General features: G+C 43.0%; 1 protein-coding gene across 1 annotated transcript in view; it reads right to left on the reverse strand.

Annotated features, from left to right (window-relative positions):
- Positions 1–14109: 14109 nt before the first annotated feature.
- LOC128685115 (uncharacterized) overlaps positions 14110–14832 on the reverse strand; it is a 105860-nt gene continuing 105137 nt past the window's right edge. Inside the window, exon 5 of the transcript XR_011394209.1 lies at positions 14110–14832. This exon is cut by the window's right edge and continues 525 nt beyond it. The gene's annotated coding sequence lies outside the window, so the exon portion shown is untranslated.

Raw genomic sequence — 14832 nt, forward strand, 5'->3', positions numbered from 1 at the left:
ATGGAACCCGTGCCATACCCTACCCTTCATGCCAGTAAACCAGCAATCCGGGATAGCAACCTCACATCTGCCGAGCTACCTCGGTGGACAAAAGAGAGGGCGGCCGGATATCCACCACAAAGCATACCTCCTTCGGCCACCACCCCCAGAATCCGAAAGGTGGCTTCCAGAGATACACCCGTCGCCCGAAAGACACCCAAAGCTACTCCGGGATACCGGAGAGGGATCGGGACATCCCCAGGCAATCCAGATTCCACGGCAAACTACGCCACCGCCAAGAACCTCAACGGAATGGGATGGACCCCGGTGTCCTTTCCCCTACCTAGGAACTAGCGCGCCTGTGGGAGAAATCCCAAAGGCCAAAAAGAGGAAGGGCAAAAGGGAGGGGTGAGGAGGAAGAATGGAAAAAGGGGAGGATGGGATAGGGGAGGGGAGAATGGGGGGTAATTAGGTTCGGTCTGAGGAAGAAGACCGACAGGGCTAATTCCTCAGACCAAGAGCCTCTTCACCACGCCAAGGAGCCCCCCTTGAAGAGGACCTATGGTTATGCTCCTGCAAAAAACATACATCTACATCAAACCTTTGTAAAAACCATTCTAACCAAACCCTTTTTACCTCAGATTTAAGACCATTTACATTTATTGTGACACACTTGAACTTCCCAGAAAAGGCGGCTTTCCCCTATGCCGCTGTGTCTTACTCAATTCACCTTTCATAGTACCTGTACCATTTTTATCATTTTTCCTAACCTGTCCACCAACCCCTCCTTGCCCTCCCCCACTGAGCTTCCCTGGTACACCCCCTCCCCTGCTTGCCTTCTCCCCCACAGCTACCCATGACTTCTTCCCAGGTCTCTGCCCAGGTGCTAAAACCTCATCGAGGTCCAAGGCACCCGCAGTCCGTTTGTGTGAGCTCTCACTCACACACATATCTACCTCCTGCGAGTCCTCCTGATGGACTTCCACCCCCACTTCCCTGTCCTCTCTGTCATTCCGCGAACCCTCCACCTGTCCCTGCTGCTCATCCATCAGCTGCACCTCACTTAACTTCTCGGGTCCGTCCTCCCCGGCCTCTGGCTCATCCAAGAACTCCTGCAGCACTGCTGCCAACATCCTCTCCTGGGTAGACTCTTCCACGTCCACCCTTCCCTCAGGCGATGGGGGCCTCTCCCCTGTCACCTCCGGGAGGGTAACACACGTCCCCATCACCTCTTCCACCTTGTCCACCTCCTCACTCCAGAGATTCGTCTTCTGTCCATCCACAATCCCCAACTCCACATCCATGTTGCACGGTTGCTGTTCCACCATCCATGATAACGCCATCCTAGGGGCTTGCCTTCGAGGACACTGCGCCGCCATATGCTCGTAAGAATCACATAATCGGCAAGTTTTCCTCTGCCCCGCATAGTGGACAAATACCTGGGTCCTATAGCCTGTCAGCGTAACATACGAGGGTATTGGCCCCCTCAATGACATCTTCAGGGTGCAGGACCCCTCGGGCAGCCCTTCAAACGGCCCGTCCCTCCACACCCCCATACTAGCCGTATGAACAGTTCCATAATTGCTGAAGGCTTCCTGAATACCATACGACGTTGCCTCAAAGGGTACATTACGTACCTTTACCCACGTGTAATATTTTGAAACATCATGTAGACACACCTCTACTGTTGAGTTCACACTCATCTTCCTTTCCTGAAATTCATCCACAATCCTGGTGTAAAAGCCGGCTCTTGTAAACTTCACAAAAACCCTTGTCATTCCATTAAGGGCAACACCGTACAATTCATCGTTCGGTATCCCGTAGACGTCCCTAATTATGGCCGATAACAGTACATGCATTGTCGCACTGCTTAACGTTCCTCGAACTAATTCAATACAGACAGTATTCACTCTCCGGCTGATACGATCCGCCATGTTGGTGCCTAAGTCAAGCAGTCACCACCAGGTGGCGTGTAGGGAGACTCAAGAAGCGTCCTCTCTTCCCAGTGGTCGAGAGACGAATGGACAATGAAATGCATGGTCTGTAGTCGATTACATCATCAATGTGGGAAGAAAATGGATGTCTCTGAGGGTACAGATTAAGTACCATTTCGAGGGATGTGTATATAAAAGTGTTGATCATATTATGTAATTCTGTTGGGTAGCTCCAACAGGTTTGGGTTAAGTGATAGGATGAGGGAACAGAGAGGGGGGGGTTGTACCCACACGGAGTTGTAAGTGTGGTGTGTAATGTTAGCTGTAGGTAGGATTGTGTTAATTTTATAGCCCTACATAAGTCTGATATATTTTTGTAATGTCATGTTTTAAATCAAATATAAAAAAAAATTAATCCTGGCCTACATGTTCTCTTGGACCCAAGTCCAATATGAATCTTACCATTTTGTTCCGGGTGATTTGCAAGCGTAGTCCATATGATATTGTACAAGGGGTAGACATAGGGTACTGCGAGCCTCAGTAGGTAGACACTGTGCTTGTCTGTAGAGGTACTTCAGTCTGGCATTCGCTTTTTTTACTACGCTGTTCCTTTTCAATTCTCCTGACATGCATGGGTCAAAGGGGATTCCCAGATATTTTACTAAGGAAACTGAAGTGATGGGTTTCCATTACACCGGACATTAAAATTATTTGCCTTTTTCAGTTTGTTTCGTGCCAAAGAGTATGGCTTCCGTTTTCCCGAAGTGTAACAATAGTTTGTCTACTAACAATTTGCTGCAGGACTCCAGTTCCAGTGTTATTACATAAGCTATATCTTGTGGGTCTTTACCTGACACTAAGCATTGTCATCTGCATACAGTAGGAGTTTGCACTTGACACTGATGGGCATGTCGTTTACATAATACAGGAATAATAATTATATTATTATTATAATCAAAAAGAAGCGCTAAGCCACAAGGGCTATACAGCACAGGAATAATAAGGGACCCAGAATACTACCTTGGGAAACTCCACATGCTATCGGCAGGGGTTCTGCTTCTGTTTTGTTGATTTTGACAATTTGTTTATTGTTGCTAAGATAGGACTTAAACCAGTCTACGGAACCTATGCCGATAGCATGAAGTTTCTTACATAATATATTGTGGTTGACAGAATCGAAAGTTACATTTCAGTTCTCATGTAATTCATCAGATTACTTAGGGAGGTGAATATCAAAATGGTATGCAATACCGACAGGTTGGTAGGAAAGACAAATAGGGAGGTGTCGGTTGAATAAGATCTCCTAAAACCTCATTGGCAACTATGAAGAATGTTGTTGTCATTAAGATACTTAACTACTTGACAGTACACCGCCGTCTCTAGAATTTTGGGTATTACACCGAGTATACTAACAGGCCTATAGTTGCTGACATCAGACCTACTATTTTTCTTGAAGATAGGAGTAACTCTGGCCTCCTTGAACCCCTCCGGTATGGTATTAGTGGTGATGGACAAATATATTATGTGAGCAATGGGGATTGGCAATTCAGAGGCACCATCTTTTAGTAACTTAGACGGGATGTTATCTGGGCCGGTGCTCTTAGTTCGGTTTAACCTGCTTAGTTCTTTTTGCACGAAATCATGAGATACACTTACTAGTTGACGCCTGTTTGGGGTTACCCCTTTATTGGCATAGTATGTTTTAAACTTATCAGAGTCTGTGTTAAAGGTGTTTGATGCAGCTGGTAATTTACTGACTAGTGCTGATGCGACAGATGTGTAATAGGAATTAAAACAATTTGCCACTTTAGTTGTTTCGTGGCATACCTCGTTATCGATATTTAGTACTATGTTAGATGTGTCTACGGGTGTATGGCTATACCCCAACTGTTTTAGTTGTGAAACTGAAACACATGTGCAACATCTGGGTATCTTTATTGCAGACGCTTCGCCATCCAGTGGCTTTATCAATACAGATTCTAGGACATAATTTGAAGACAGTAGAACTATATACAAAAGATGAGGTAATCAGTCCCTCAGCCTTGGAGTTAGTGTGAAGAGCACCGTAGTTGAGAAGATTCTGGTTAGTTGTTGCCAGAGCTTTCTAAGGTTTTTCTTATATTCTTCGATTTTTAAGCAATAGTGCCTTACCTTTGCTCCTTTTATAAGCCTCTGCACTCTGTTCCTCACCCTTTGAAATTCATTTAGTGCTGCAATATCCTGTCTGTTTGCCTTAAATCTTTTTAGCAACTTATCTCTGAATATCACATTATCTAATATTTCAGTAGTCATCCAGGGTTCGGTTCTCCGAATATTATCCATGATGGCAGTGAACATTGTTTTGAATTTTTCCCAGGCTTTATTTACGTCCGTGCAACTTGTTATCACTGTCCAATCACAATTGTGTAACCTATTTACCAGTGTTTCTTTACTGTAGTTTCTAGTTGATCTCACTTTTGTCCTGTGTAGGCCTATCCGTCCCCTAGTGATTTTCCTGGTGCAGTAAATGTTGAACTGTCTTCTTTAATCTTGGTTGGCTTTACCTGCAAGTTCAGATAACGCTGCTGTTTAAAGATAGATATTTTTTATTGGCGTCATCCAGTGCCCTTAGGAAGGGGAACACTTTGAATTCAGGGCGGAGATTGACATCCATACAAATAAAGCACTGGTTATTTATTTTTTTTTTTTTATTATCACACCGGCCGATTCCCACCAAGGCAGGGTGGCCCGAAAAAGAAAAACTTTCACCATCATTCACTCCATCACTGTCTTGCCAGAAGGGTGCTTTACACTACAGTTTTTAAACTGCAACATTAACACCCCTCCTTCAGAGTGCAGGCACTGTACTTCCCATCTCCAGGACTCAAGTCCGGTATGCCGGTTTCCCTGAATCCCTTCATAAATGTTACTTTGCTCACACTCCAACAGCACGTCAAGTATTAAAAACCATTTGTCTCCATTCACTCCTATCAAACACGCTCACGCATGCCTGCTGGAAGTCCAAGCCCCTCGCACACAAAACCTCCTTTACCCCCTCCCTCCAACCCTTCCTAGGCCGACCCCTACCCCGCCTTCCTTCCACTACAGACTGATACACTCTTGAAGTCATTCTGTTTCGCTCCATTCTCTCTACATGTCCGAACCACCTCAACAACCCTTCCTCAGCCCTCTGGACAACAGTTTTGGTAATCCCGCACCTCCTCCTAATTTCCAAACTACGAATTCTCTGCATTATATTCACACCACACATTGCCCTCAGACATGACATCTCCACTGCCTCCAGCCTTCTCCTCGCTGCAACATTCATCACCCACGCTTCACACCCATATAAGAGCGTTGGTAAAACTATACTCTCATACATTCCCCTCTTTGCCTCCAAGGACAAAGTTCTTTGTCTCCACAGACTCCTAAGTGCACCACTCACTCTTTTTCCCTCATCAATTCTATGATTCACCTCATCTTTCATAGACCCATCCGCTGACACGTCCACTCCCAAATATCTGAATACGTTCACCTCCTCCATACTCTCTCCCTCCAATCTGATATTCAATCTTTCATCACCTAATCTTTTTGTTATCCTCATAACCTTACTCTTTCCTGTATTCACCTTTAATTTTCTTCTTTTGCACACCCTACCAAATTCATCCACCAATCTCTGCAACTTCTCTTCAGAATCTCCCAAGAGCACAGTGTCATCAGCAAAGAGCAGCTGTGACAACTCCCACTTTGTGTGTGATTCTTTATCTTTTAACTCCACGCCTCTTGCCAAGACCCTCGCATTTACTTCTCTTACAACCCCATCTATAAATATATTAAACAACCACGGTGACATCACACATCCTTGTCTAAGGCCTACTTTTACTGGGAAAAAATTTCCCTCTTTCCTACATACTCTAACTTGAGCCTCACTATCCTCGTAAAAACTCTTCACTGCTTTCAGTAACCTACCTCCTACACCATACACTTGCAACATCTGCCACATTGCCCCCCTATCCACCCTGTCATACGCCTTTTCCAAATCCATAAATGCCACAAAGACCTCTTTAGCCTTATCTAAATACTGTTCACTTATATGTTTCACTGTAAACACCTGGTCCACACACCCCCTACCTTTCCTAAAGCCTCCTTGTTCATCTGCTATCCTTTTCTCCGTCTTACTCTTAATTCTTTCAATTATAACTCTACCATACACTTTACCAGGTACACTCAACAGACTTATCCCCCTATAATTTTTGCACTCTCTTTTATCCCCTTTGCCTTTATACAAAGGAACTATGCATGTTATAGCGCACTAATTGTGGCACTGTTATGCGGTGATATTCAAAGTAATCCGGGACCACAAGTTAATGCGCATGATCAAAAGTGACGAACAGAGTCACCTTGTGCTCACTGTGGTACATTTGTTGGCAGCTACAGTTGTGTTATTACCTTATGTCAGGTAAGGTGTATACACAATATAAGTGAGGGTGAATATGATGCACGAATGGCCATTAGTTCATCATGATTTTGGGAAACTTTTCGCATCAAATGAACTCTTGCTATATATTGATGATTATGACTGCATCCAGAAAGCAGGTCTTTACTTGATTCTTGTCAGTGCTAGGTCATTTTTACCCAGATATACAAGGTGGTGGAGTATGTGCTTAAGTAAGAAATGACTTAGAGTACAACCCAAGACTCGACTTGTATGGTAATAAACTGGAGATTCTGTGGTTCGAGGTGTTGCTGCACACACCACCAGTCCCTGTTCACTTAGTGTTAGTCGACTAGTGTGGGTCGCATCGTGAGGACAAACCTGACCTAATTTGCCGAAATGCTCTGCATAACAAGGGGCTTTCTATAGTAGTATGTCATTGATGTCAGCTAGGCCTGTATACCATGTACGTGTACTTGTAGAAATAAAGATTATTATTATTATTTATTATTATTTATTATTATAAAAAAGAGCATTAAATCAGCAACAAATCTTCCATTAATAAAAGCCACAACTTATATTTTGTTGGAAATATAAACACATATGCAGTTTTTCAAGTCACAAACAGATCTGTTTGTGACTTGAAAAAGCCCACTGTGTGGGCGAAACGTAGTCAATAAAGGATCACATTATACTGCATATGTGTTTATATTTCCATTGTGTCGGTATTTTATACCATTTATTTCCATCCTTATATTTTGTTGTTGGTTTGAGGTTTAACGCCGGATTATTTCAGGTTAAACCACCGAACTCGTGTTTATACTTGAGCTTGAGGGTTAACAACAGTCGGTCCCCAACTAAGGTTAAGTTAGGTAAGGTTTGTCAGGAAACAGAACAAGTGTTTCCTAATGCGCGTCTTAGCCATATAATGACACGCAGCTGGAGCTTTAGGTCATTTGACAGAGGCCTTCCACTGGCTTAACAGTCCATTATATCTCCCATCTGAGGATAATATCCGAGTTGTGCTTCACCAGTGTTGTCTGTACACCTTCTTGCTCAAAGAGTGAGTTGGAAAGTCTCTGTTCCTTATAGAATTAATTAGTAGAGTGTCGTCATACAATAAAGTAAACACCACCTGCGCCTCGTACAGTTTCCAGGGACCTCTTAACACAGTCACTTGCATTGAATACTAAAAATGTCTCCCTCATCCCACCCGCGCTGACAGTAGACTTGATTTAAATCAATTTTAATTTAAATCATTCAGTTTGGGGTTGATGCTATATCAACAGACAAGCAATTCATTCATTACTTATTGCATTCCATATAAATTTCAAGGCTTCAATGAGTATTTTAATCTTGTTTGATTATTATGACGTCAGAGTCTTCCTCTGATTGGCTCGACTCTGGAGAGGAGTCTGACATCTATTTATGGTCCAATCACATTTTGAGTAATATTTAATTGATTTTACACAAACCAAAGACAATTATGATGGCTCCGAGGATTATAATCAGCTATATGTAATGAAATATGAAAGAAATAAAGCTATAATATCTAGTTATAACTAAGCGCTAAACCCACAAGGGTCTATGCAATTATAACAATGTTATTATGAATATTGACAGATGTAAAGAGTCTCAGCTGCCTAACAACGTAAACAAACATTGATTAGTAACGAAGATCTGGGAAATATACTTTCCTCGTCACTTGGGTTAAGAACTGTGCCGCGGGGGCGTTAACCCCTGGAACACCCTCCAGGTAGACTCCAGAGAGGTTGACCCCAGGTAGGTTGACCCCAGGTATGTAGACTCCAGGTAGGTAGACCTCAGGTATGTAGACTCCGGGTAGGTAGACCCCAGGTATGTAGATTCCAGGTAAGTAAACTCCAGGTAGGTAGACTCTAGGTAGGTTGACCCCAAGTAGGTAGACTTCCTTCTCCCTCCACAACTCTCATATTATTACCTAACAATTCCTGTTAAGTGTTAAATAAAATTTGGAAAACATATAATTTTCCACATTACATTCACAAAAAGCGTAAAATCCTTATGGCAGATTTACTGTAGTTCCATCTAAGAGGCTGACACACTACGTCTCTGGTATCTTTCTCTCTCTTGTTGAATGGTTTTAATAAAGGATGCTACAGATACAGCTACACACTTTGGGTTTTCCATTGTAAATGTTTAATTGGAAAAAATCAGTACTCGTATATATATGTCGTGCCGAATAGGTAAAACTGGTCAATTAGCAAGAACTCGTTTAAAATTCAGTCCTTTCTAAAATTTTCTCTTGTACGTTTAAAGATATATTTTTTTTCATTAATGTTAATGTTAAAATTTTTAATTTTGCTCCAAAAGAATCTTAGAAAACTTACCTAACCTTATTATAACAAGAACAATTTATTTTAGCCTAACCCAACTAAATATATTTTAGATTTGTTTACAGTAATTTAATACTAAACAAACACAGTGAAATATATTTTTTTCGTTAGGTTCAGAATGATTTTGGAGAAATTAATGCATACACAAATTTTCGCTTGTCTTATATGGCAAGATGAGCGTTGCTATTTAAGCCAAGATCGCAAGTTCTGCCTATTCGGCACGATATATATATATATATATATATATATAGTAGGTATGATACATTCATTTATTTATACGTAACTCTGTCCTTATACTAATAAGAAAAAAATATATATTTATAAAACTACTAACAAAAATATAATTGGTAGCAAAGAGGACTGTTTTCCTGACGGGAGTATGAAAACTGAGCAGTTTTAATTCACTGTTTATCATCAAAACTGTGACAAAAACACGATGATTTTACAATGAAATTAACGTCTTAACCTCCCCCCACCGGGATGCATCTGAGTCTGTGGACTCTGCTGTGTGTTGCTGCTGCAGGTAGAGCTAGACCCGAAGATCAGCTCTGACCTGTAGAACAGGACATAATACGGCTCATTCTCTCAGCTTTAAGGAGATTGTTCAAAGCAAGAGGTTGGTGCTGGTAGTAGTGGTGTCTCCTACCACTGCGTTATGCGCCATCCGTGCAGTCACTTAAGCTTCTCCGGACATTAATGCGTTAGAGTGCTGAATAACATTAGTGAATATATAAAGAATGACAAAAGTTGCATCGAAAAATTATAGTGAGCATAAGAATATTAGTGTAAACAAGGCAAAATAGTATAAACACAAACATCCGTTTCAACGTGCTGGGCACGGGGTAGCCAGTCAAACATTAATTAACAATATTACCTAGTCATTTTATTTTGATAGCACTGGATATAAGGCCAAACAGTGTAAGCAAAAACACCTGGTATATTTGTTTACAAACATGTTTGCTGAAGTCTGAACTGACACTCGGACATTATATCACTGACATTCAGGCCGGGCACGAGGGTGCCAGGGGTGATCAGAGGTCACAAAAAGCCACTTGTCCTCCCCCCCCCCCTCGCCCTCCAGATCATCACTCACTGGATGAGATGCCTAGAATATTCATGTTAAGTCAAATTACTTTAATTACAAGTATCTGTATTATTCAATGACAGAAGCAAAGTAATTAGTAAAAAAAAAGTATTGTGTTAATCACGATTAATGAGCATATGATAATCACAGTACGCATGGATGATTATTTTGAGTAATGGAAGATAGACAAAATTAACGATTGTAGGCCATAGAAGAATTTCCCCTTAGAAAAAAAAACACTTAAAAAATATTTCCATGGTACAAAATTGCTGTGTTTGCGGCAATTGTCTTTTTCGTTGACAACTAAAGACATAAAGTGTGATATATGCAGGTAGAGTTTCCAGGCAGCTTGAGGTGAGTTGAGTAACAGCAATGAGCTCAGGGATGGAGATTTACACCGGGTATGTAAGCCAGATAAATAAGGACAAAGGTGCGACTCTCTCTCAGATACTTACCAATGACCTCTGTAGTGTGGGACAAGAACAAAGAATCCACACACACAAGTGTAAACTGTAAAGATAATGAAACGGAAAGTCAGCATAACAAAAGTAAGGACAGATAAGATTAAAAAAAATGGGGAAGTAGAAATAGAAGACGAAAGAAGAGACTAGCGCTAGTAAATGAAATACCAGAACCAGAGGAAATGCACGAAGATTAAGATAAACTATCGAAAGTTAGGAAAAATGAAACAAGAACCTCTGTAGATGAGGTATCACGACTCACAGTAATGTATAAACAAGGAGGAGAGGGAAGACACCTCAGATGGCATCAACACAGATAAATAAAATTTAAAAAATAATTCTAAGGGAAATATGCAAAACAAAAAAAAAGTAATTAACAACACCTAAAGGAATGGCTCAATATCCTAATAAAGAGAAAGTTGCTATGTCGAAGAAAGATGTCATTTCTGCCACCCTGAAATACATAACAAATTTGCGGAGAGAATATTTTATGACGTGGCTACACTGTCCATTTGTTCACGCACGAGGACCTAGAAGGTACAGAAGAGTACATTGTTTAGGCGTAAAAATAAACAAAGACAAAGGAGAGAACAACCACAGGCTTGGAATAGTGAGAGAAAAATAGACACAGCTGGTGGGACACAAGTTATAGAAACTGGAAAATATTGCTACGTCCTAAAATATTACAGCTGTCACCAAACACTGGATGGAGCAAAACTACTAAATTCACCAACCAGCAAATAAGAGAATAGATATTATTATTATAATCGAGGTAAGCGCTAAATCCGTAAGGGTTATACAGCGCTAACAATATAACTAGACGATCAAGAGTACCTGAAACAATCACCCCAACACGAGTGGGAGCTGAACTGGTCTCACCACCAGTACTAAACAGCCAACCAGTTCACCAGTTCACAAGTTCAAAACATCACAAGTATATCTTCCCTTTTTTGCCAGTATTCAAGACAAAAACTGTAATGAAAGAATAAAGTTCCTTTCATAAATGGCCTCACAGAAAGAAATGTAGTGTTTACAGCACTTAAAGATTGATTATGGAGCGAAGTTTATATTCTCAAATATAATTTGTATAGATGTGATTTAGAGTAAGTTGCAGGGAAGAGTAGGTCTCAGGGACGTTCCTTGATGCTGGTGAGGGGCTCTTGAACTAGGGAATTAGATCTGTGCTCGAATTCCCTGAAATAAGCCTAAATGTCTTCTATCCCCCCTAAAGGCGCTCTATAATCCCTAAGGGTGTAGCGCTCCCCATAATAATAATCTTAGGAAAGTCTCAGTTGCGCAAAACTGTAAAAAAAAAAAAGAGATAATTTAGAAATATTGAGAATAAAAATCGAGACCAAAATTATCCTCGTATGAAAACCACCATCGGGAACGGTTAAGGAATTCAGTGAAGAGATACGAAAAACAGTTCTTTCGAAAAGCTGGAGAATCCTGCACCAAACATTATTCTCGTGTAGATTTCAAACTCCCAAATGTAAAATGGAAGATGACAGACAAGAGTACTGTATCACAAATAGTAAGGAGAAATACTTGAACACAGCAAGCGCGTACCAGGGAACACAGCACGTACCAGGGAACACAGCACGTACCAGGGAACACAGCAAGCATGTACCAGGGAACACAGCACGTACCAGGGAACACAGCACGTACCAGGGAACACAGCAAGCACGTACCAGGGAACACAGCAAGCATGTACCAGGGAACACAGCACGTACCAGGGAACACAGCAAGCACGTACCAGGGAACACAGCAAGCACGTACCAGGGAACACAGCAAGCATGTACCAGGGAACACAGCACGTACCAGGGAACACAGCAAGCACGTACCAGGGAACACAGCAAGCATGTACCAGGGAACACAGCACGTACCAGGGAACACAGCAAGCACGTACCAGGGAACACAGCACGTACCAGGGAACACAGCAAGCACGTACCAGAGAGCTCCCGTGACTGAAAAGTGTGCGTTAACATCACACATCATAAAAGCCTTTGAAAGGGTGGAGACGTTTACTATTTTTATGGAAAAGCATGACCTAGACAACTCAAGTCAACATGGATTTAAACTATTGACAAGTGTGACCATCCAGTGACAGCCCGTAAATGGGGTCAACATGATCAACAGGAAATTTCAGAAATGTTTATTCCAATTTCTATCACAGTAAATAAAGTCAGCGATTAGCAAAGTAAAAAGTTCAGCACCACACTGCACTGCATCTTTACTGTTACTAATCCTCATAACAAAGATAAAAGTTGTATTCACAGCTTGGTATCACCCTTTTCGAACATCAAGTATGAAATTCGCTTCAGTAGAAGATGCAGGAAAATACGATTAGATATGAAGAGAGTTTTCCAGCGGTCAAATGAAAATTGCATAAAGTTCACTGTGGACAAATTTCAATTGCATAGATTTGGGAAAAACTCCAAATGAGCTGAGAATATAGAATGCAGGAAGACTATCTCCAAGATAATAAGAAACGGGTAATAGACCTGAGAATAATGCCGTGATGTCTTGTAGAGAACACAAAGCAACAGCAGCAAAGGCTAGAAAAATAACAGGGTGGATAAAGAGAGCTCTCACAACAAGAGAAGTAATACTAATGATGGTACTATTCATATTAATTGTGCGCTTATATCTAGAATATTGCTCTGTTCTCACAGCTCCTTTCAAGACAAGAGTGGTATCAAAGCTGGAAAATATACTGAGATCATTTACTGACCGCATCGAGTCAGTAAAGCATTTAAACCAAGAAGAATGCTTCAGTGTGATTGGAATGTACTCCCTGGAACAAAGCAGGGAGAGATACTTGATAACATTCACCTGGATGATACTGGGGGTTCAGGTTGAAAATCTATACATACTACAGTAACACTGAAAAATATGACAAAAAAGGTGTAAATAAATTCAATAAAAAAGCAGGAGTACAAGAGAATACTGTGTCAACATCCGTAGTCCAAAACTCTTCAATTTGCTTCCAGCAGATATCAGAAATATTGCAGGGATACATGTAAAAAAAAAATCTTCGAGAGGAAGGTGGATAACTACCTCTGTCGAGCACAAGATCACTTAGGCTGTGATGATTACGTGGCCCAGGAGGCCACTAACAATAACAGCCTGGTTTAACAGGTACTCAACAAGGAAGCTTAGCCAAAAGCCTGACAGCAAGGGTAGGAAAACTTCGAAGTCGATCAAAAGTGCATAATTACTCTCCTGTATTTCCCAGGCATCGCACTCGTTTTAGAGGAGCACCGCAGCACCATCCAGACCAGCACCGCAGCACCATCCAGACCAGCAGCACCGCAGCACCATCCAGACCAGCAGCACCGCAGCACCATCCAGACCAGCAGCACCGCAGCACCATCCAGACCAGCAGCACCGCAGCACCATCCAGACCAGCAGCACTGCAGCACCATCCAGACCAGCAGCACCGCAGCACCATCCAGACCAGCACCATCCAGACCAGCAGCACCGCAGCACCATCCAGACCAGCAGCACTGCAGCACCATCCAGACCAGCAGCACCGCAGCACCATCCAGACCAGCAGCACCGCAGCACCATCCAGACCAGCAGCACCGCAGCACCATCCAGACCAGCAGCACCGCAGCACCATCCAGACCAGCAGCACTGCAGCACCATCCAGACCAGCAGCACTGCAGCACCATCCAGACCAGCAGCACCGCAGCACCATCCAGACCAGCAGCACCGCAGCACCATCCAGACCAGCACCATCCAGACCAGCAGCACCGCAGCACCATCCAGACCAGTAGCACCGCAGCACCATCCAGACCAGCAGCACCGCAGCACCATCCAGACCAGCAGCACCGCAGCACCATCCAGACCAGCAGCACCGCAGCACCATCCAGACCAGCAGCACTGCAGCACCATCCAGACCAGCAGCACCGCAGCACCATCCAGACCAGCAGCACCGCAGCACCATCCAGACCAGCAACAACGCAGCACCATCCAGACCAGCAGCACCGCAGCACCATCCAGACCAGCAGCACCATCCAGACCAGCAGCACCGCAGCACCATCCAGACCAGCAGCACCGCAGCACCATCCAGACCAGCAGCACCGCAGCACCATCCAGACCAGCAGCACCTCGACACCATCCAGACGAGTACCTCGGCACCATCCAGACGAGTACCTCGGCACCATCCAGACGAGTACCTCGGCACCATCCAGACGAGTACCTCGGCACCATCCAGACGAGCACCGCAGCACCATCCAGACAAGCACCGTGGCACCATCCAGACCAGCACCGTGGCACCATCCAGACCAGCACCGTGGCACCATCCAGACCAGCACCGTGGCACCATCCAGACCAACACCGTGGCACCATCCAGCTTAATCGATAACATTGCAAAAAGGATGTTTGTTTAAAAGATTTGTTTATTTTCATTATACTAATGGTAATATTCTCTAGGATAAGCGGAACAAGCTACACGGGGATGGCAATCTCTAACCCCAGATCCTTCGCACTCTCGTGCGTCGCCAGAAGCTATGCATTATTGCAAGACAGCAACAGATAGGAGGGAAAATTCTCTGAGGCAAAACAGGTACCAGTGGCA

This window comes from Cherax quadricarinatus, chromosome 5 (assembly GCF_038502225.1).
Source record: "Cherax quadricarinatus isolate ZL_2023a chromosome 5, ASM3850222v1, whole genome shotgun sequence".
Classification (NCBI taxonomy): Eukaryota; Metazoa; Arthropoda; class Malacostraca; order Decapoda; family Parastacidae; genus Cherax; species Cherax quadricarinatus.